Source organism: Trichechus manatus, unplaced genomic scaffold (assembly GCF_000243295.1).
Source record: "Trichechus manatus latirostris isolate Lorelei unplaced genomic scaffold, TriManLat1.0 scaffold00039, whole genome shotgun sequence".
Taxonomy (NCBI): domain Eukaryota; kingdom Metazoa; phylum Chordata; class Mammalia; order Sirenia; family Trichechidae; genus Trichechus; species Trichechus manatus.
Genome location: NW_004443975.1, coordinates 18,653,676 through 18,660,813, shown reverse-complemented (window position 1 = coordinate 18,660,813; position 7,138 = coordinate 18,653,676).

Genomic DNA, 7,138 nt, shown 5'->3' with positions numbered 1-7,138 from the left:
CAGAATCATGAGAGAATAAATCTCTGTGGTTTTAAGTTGCCCAGTTTGTGGTACTTTGTTTTGGCAACCCTAAGAAACTAATACACGTACTGACATTAAAAAAAAAAAAAAAAAAAATTTTCAGAGACCAGGTAAAAAAAAGTCATAAAAAATATATAATACATTTAGTATCAATTTTCTTACATTAAAATACACACAAAGACACAAAACTATGGATCTGTATTGATAAACATAAGCTGTTAACAGTGATTGCCTTTGAAAATTGGAGGAGAAGGGAGGTCGAAAAGGATTAATTTTTTTCTCTATTTTTTTTATGTATTGTTTGAAATTTTATACTAGGTGTTGAGTATTCATGTATTATTTGTTAAATAAACAGTAAATAAATAGAAAAAAAATTGGTCTAGACCAAAAATTTTTGAAAGCATATGATACTCAGAATAAAATTAAACATGTATTATAACTAGCCATAAAAGAATAACGGGTACAAAACTTGCCCTACCACCATGAAAAATTAAAAGACTTGGCAAAATATATGAAAAATTGTTTTTAGATATTGATACAACCATCAGTGTAGGATTATGATCTCTGACGGAAAGGAAGCAAATGAGGTGAACCTGACAGCTACCCCATCTTTCTGCCAGGAGGCAATGTCTGAACAAAATCCAGTGTAACATTCATAGTGTCCAGCATATATTCAAAAATTACTATTCATACAAAAATGTAGCAAAGTGTGACCCATAATTGGGAGGGAAAAAAAAAACAGTCAATAAAAAGAGACCCAGAAATACCGAGATGATAGAATGAGCAGAGAAAGATTTAAAATAGCTATTCAAAATATGCTTATAGATTTAAAGGAAAATTTGAATATAATAAGGAGTGAAATGGAACTTTAAAGATGAAAAACACAATTATCTCAAAAAAAAAAACAAACCAAAAACCACTAGATAGACTTACTAACAGATTAAAACTCTGCAAATAAAATATCAGTGAACTTGAAGACATATGAAATATATATTGTTGGGTATAATGTTCTATAAATGTCATTTAGGTCAAGTTGGTTAATACCGTTGTTCAGATCTTATGTATCCCTACTGATTTCTTGTATACTTATTCTATTACAGGAAGAGGAGTATTGAAATCTCAATATAATTGTGCATTTGTCTATTTATTCTTTCAGTTTTGTCAAGTTTTGCTTCATGTATTTTGAAGCTTTATTATTAGATATGTACACATTTAGGATTGTTATATTTTCTTTATGAACTGTTCCTTTTTTTATTATAAAATGTGTGCCCTTATCCCTGGTAATAGTGCTTGTCCTTAATTCTACTTTATTTTTAAAACATATATTTTAAAATATCAAAACTACTTGAAGAAATTATAACAATATCAAGATGCCATTCATACACACACACACACACACACACACACACATTTATTTGTTAAAACAATCTCAACCTTACAGAAAAGTTGCAAGTACAAATACAAAGAGATTGTTTCCTGAATCATATGAAAGTTATTTGCCAACTTGATGGCCCATCGTCTCCTAAATACTTTAGACACAAGGGCATACTTTACATAACCACAATTCAATCATCAAATTCAGGAAATTAACATCAATACATTTCTACCATCTAATCTTCAGAGTCCATTCAGGCTTTACCAGTTATCCCAGTGATGTTCTTTATAGTGAAAAGAGCCTGTTTGTCTTCTCTTTAGTTACTGTTAGCGTGGAACATTTTCTCAGTCTTCCTTTGATTTTCATGACCTTGACACTTTTGAAGATTACCAGTCTCTTATTTTGTAGAATTTTCCTCAATATAGTTTTGTCTGATTTTTCATCTTGATTAGATTCAGGGTATGTGTCTTTGGCAGGAATATGACAGAAGTAATGCTGTGGTCTCAATACTTCTTACCAGGTACTGTGTGATTTTAATTTGTCCTGTTGCTGATGGTGTACAGTTCCATCACTTGATTAAGGTTACTTCTGCCAGGTTTCTCCACTGTAATGTTCTTTGTAATTAACAAGTTTTTTTTTGAAAGAGGTACTTTGAAACTTTAATATATAGTATTCCTCATCAAATTTTCAATTTGTTTACACATGAATATTGGTATGAACTCATAGTTTTCTATTTCACTTGATGAGTTAAAATCCATTAATAAAAGTAACAGATTTGGCCAGTGGGAGCCATTTCCAGCTGCCTTCTATGTCCTCATCATTGAGCACTTTCTTGCTTTCTGACACAAAACATGTTCCAGGCTTATCTTTTCCTCTTTTTTATCCCAGGCCTGGAATCATCTATTTTTCCAAGAGCCCTTGTTCCTTTTAGTAGATTGCTATTGGGTATTGCTGCTGTCAGGCCCTCTCAGGACAGAACTGGAAGATATGTGTATATATGCATTTGCACACGTTTACATACCCACTGAAATCCATGAGTTCACACTGACCTTTGCATTTCAAATCCAGCACCACAGAATTCATTCCAATTTCTCTCCCTTTCCTTTTCTGACATGGAGAAATCTGGCTCCCATTATCCTTAATATATTATTTGATCAGTCCCTTTGTATGTAACCCAAGTTCTCTAGCCACAACTTCCCCTGTCTCATATGGATGCCCTTCTCACCCAGCTTGGGCTCTACCTCTCCATGCTGAGCCATCATTTCCCCCACCAACCTGGATACGGTCCTCATCACCCCTAGGCTCATACTCACTGTGCTGGCTCTCCTCCTACGCAGCCCCTTTCCTCCCCTTGCTTGGGCCTCAGCGCCCTGAGCCAGTGTTCCTATCAATGGGAACACTCTCCTTCCAATGCTCAGACTGTGCCGTCCTACCCCGGGCTGCTTATGCGTGCCTTCCTTACCTCTCTCAGGCTCTGACACCCCATGATGAGCCACTGCAGCTTCCTCCTGAACACCCTCTGTTTTAGCCTGGGTTCTCTAGAGAAGCAAAGCCAGTGAAGTGTGTGTATGTATATATATATACAGAGAGAGAGAGATTTATCTCAAGGAAATGGCTCACGTGGTTATAGAGGCTGGCAAGTCTCAAGTCTGTGGGTCAGGCATCAGGCTGGAGGCTTCTCCTGACTCACCTAGCTGCAGGGGCTAACAAACCCAAGATTGGCGGGTAAGACAGCAGACTTCTGGCTCACAGGCTGTGGAGGCTGATTAATCTCAAGATTTGCAGGCAGTATGTCAGACCACTGGCTCAAGTTCCAAGAACCAGAGGTCAGATGATGACGAGCTGGATGCAGCATCTAGAGCAAGCAAGTGTGCTTTGCCAGAACATCTGTATGTATATACTGGATGCAGGCCACACCTCTGAGGAAACTCCCCTTACAACTGATTGGCTGATCATATCAGATCACATCAGGAGGATGACTACATTACACCACTGCCAAATTATGTTATTCTGTAACTGTCAAACTACATCATTGCAAAACTGCCAAACCGCTGTGAATCATGGCCCAGCCAAGTTGACACACAGCCTTAACAATCACACCCTCCCTAGGACAGACCCTTATTTTCCTTTGCACCCCCCCCCCCCACTGACTTAAGTAGTACTGTTCAGGGGATGAAGTGAAGAGGAAGGAGGAGGAAGAGGAAGATAAGTAATAAAACACTTTAAAATGCATTGATATAAGTGTTTATGACAAACTGTAGTAGCTCCTACTTTATGTTCTAGTACTAATATACATGCAACCCATTTTAGTTATTGGCCTCTTGTTAAGCACACGGGATAATCAAAACACAAAGTATAGATTAAGCATAGTTCCTGTCTGTTGTTGCTGTTAGATGCTATTGAGAGGTTCTGACTCACAGCGACCCCATGTACAACAGAATGAAACCCTACCTGGCCCTGCGCAATCCTCACAATTGTTATGCTTGAGCCCGTTGTCGCTGCCACTGTGTAAACCCATCCCTTTGGAGGTCTTCCTCTCTTGCGCTGACTCTCTCCTTTGCCAAGCAGGATGTCCTTCTCCAGGGACTGGTCCCTCCTGGTAACATGTCCAAAGTATGTGAGACAAAGTCTTGCATCCTTGCTTCTAAGGAGCATTCTGGCTGTACTTCTTCCAACACAGATTTGCTTCTTCTGGCAGCCCATAATATATTCAATATTCTTCACCAACACCATAGTTCAAAGGCATCAATTCTTGTTCGGTCTTCTTTATTCATTGTCCAGCTTTCACGTGCACGTGAGGCAACTGAAAGCGGCATGGCTTGGGTCAGGCGCACCTTAGTCCCTAAAATGACATCTTTGCTTTTTAACCCTTTAAAGAAGCCTTTTGCAGCAGGTTTGCCCAATGCAATACATCGTTTGACTTGTTGACTGCCGCTTCCGTGGGTGTTGATTATGGATCCAAGTAAAGATCCTGTCTTGAAGCTTGAATTCCATAAGATCTGACAGTGACATAATGTGCAAAAAATATATAATCATTTTACACATCAACATATCTTATGGCACAGGGTAGCTAATATTAGAATTTTATTTTTAGTGTCTAAAATAGTTACAAGTTATATGATAATGAGAAGGAAAGAGCATTGGGTTTTTAATCCAGTTTTTATTCAGTACCTAATACACGTAGGTCAGACTAAGTGCAGTCTGTTAGTGTGTAAAATGCATATTTTTTGTATATTACTGGGAAGATATTTCACCACACATTTTTTACATTTTCTATTTATTGTCAGTTAATTTCTGACCACTAATGATACATATGAATATAGTGTTATCCAGGATTGGAGTACTTATTTCTGGTTGATGATGAAGTGACTGGAAACTTCCAGCTTTTTCTCAATGTTTTATTATATTACTGATAATACTTTTGGTCTTTCATCATTATTAATTCATTTAGTATTCATTGTGATAATACTGATCATAATAAATTTATTTCAAATTCATGTAGATGTCATATTTTATTCACTGCTATAGGATATTCATTGTAATTCAGAACTAATTAATATACCATTAAAATAAAGTGTTACTTTCATTTTTCATTTTAAACATAAAATGTCTAGCAGTTCATGACATATTGTATGAGTATTCAGCATCCCAGTGGTAACCCAAGTATCTGCAAATTTCATTTTTTTAAGCTGTTAAAAAAAGGGCAACAGAAAAATGTGTATAGAAGTCAAATTTTAGCACTTAAGTTAAAACTTAGCAGTACGTTAACTAGCAGTTATTTTTAATGTTTTCTTCCTTTTAATTAAGATGTATACCCAAAACACAAACCAAACCCATTGTCGTCCAGTCGATTCCAACTCATAGCGACCCTATAGGACAGAGTAGAACTGCCCCACAGGGCTTCCAAGGAGTAGCTGGTGGATTTGAACTGCCGACTTTTTGATTAACAGCTGAATTCTTAACCATTGCACCTTACTAATATTATATGTGCTTGTATTTATATACACTATTGTTAATAACTCCAGAAAGAGATTATTTAATCTTCCCCTTGGATATGTATTATATGTTAGCATTATCACCAGGAGAGATTAAAAAACAAATTCAAAATAATTTGATTGTTTACTTTCTGAGTTTCTAATGTCAATTATAAATAAAGGGCAGGTTTAAACTAGTACATGACCTCAGAAGAAGAATTAGGTGTATCTTGTACTTATTCATATTGTTTTTCCTCATTTACATTTAATTGGTGGTGAGGAATGAGAGATTAATGTTTTCAGCATTTTAACAGACTATTTTTAAAAGGTGCCTAACAGATCTACTGTAGTTGCATTAAATGTTAATGGTTAAAAAAAGGGGGAGTTAATTAACCATAAAAGTTTCATCCTGTTATCGTGAATTTCACTTCACATCAGCTTTACTGAATGAAATTCTTCTCTCCTTATCTAAATTTGCACACTGTCTTCTTTGAGTTGTCTGCTCTACGGGATATTGAGTTGCTATGCTTTTTATTTTTGCAGTAAATGACGTTTTATATCCTCCAGTATCGCATCTTGTTATCAGCTACAGTGAAACTTAAAAGAAAAATGGAGGATTTGCTCCAGCTCTGCTGCCCCTTGAAACAATTACCTTATTTTCCTTGACTTCTTCACTGCATTTGAGACTGCTTAATGATGGTCTTCCTCTTTGGTGCCTTTCTTTAGTTTCCATGACATTGCACTATACTTGTCTCTTCTAACTGGGTCTTGTTTTGTTTTGTTTTACTTATTTGACATCTCTTACTGGGTAAATCTTTCTAAACCAGAGGTGGTTAAACTTTCAGGTTATATAGTAGGTAGGGGTTACAATGACGACACTCACGGAGTTCAATATCCCTTAATACTATGTACAACCCAAAACCCAAACCCGTCAAGTCAATCCTGACTCATAGCGAACCTATAGGACACAGTAGAGCTGCCCCATAGGGTTTCCAAGGCTTTAATCTTTGCAGAAGCAGACCACCACATCTTTCTCCCACAGAGCGGCTGGTAGGTTCCAACCCCTGACTTTTCAGTTAGCAGCCGAGCACTTTAACTACTTTGCCACTAGGGCTCCTTAATGCATCCTGAAAAAGTAAATTTCTAGAGATAGAATTCCTTACAGATTTGAGTACCTTTTCATGGAATTTCATATAATCATAAGCTGTTTGTATTTTCTTTTCTGTAAATTGTTTGTTTTTTGCCACTTTTTAATTAGTTTGTTTAATTTCTTCAAAGTTTCTTTTTTTTCCCCCAAATATGGTGACCCCCAACACAAAGTCATTGTTTTTCTCCTTTATGGAATTTCCAGTCGATGAAGACATGACTGATTTTAGACGTTTACTCTTTGAGCTTAACTGTCAATGTGCTAGGACTTACCAAAATTCAGTTCCCCGTTTTTTAAAAAAATTTATTAGAGTATTTCATCTGTCCAGAAGAATATACACATATATAAAGGTAAATGACATAAAAGAACAATAAAGAAAAGTGTCTCAAGTACCCCTGTTCAGCTTAATAAATTCTACCAATGCCTTTGAGGCTTTTGTGTATTCCCATCACATCCAATCCCTTCCCTCCCTCTTCCTCCAACACTGTCCCCTAAAATTTGTTTTATCCTTCCCATTTTGGCTTTACTCTGTGTCCACATTGCTTAAATGTGTGAGATTTTCATTTTTATAAATGAAGTTATTGTCTATGTGTTTAAATTGTTTCCCACCAGCATGATGTA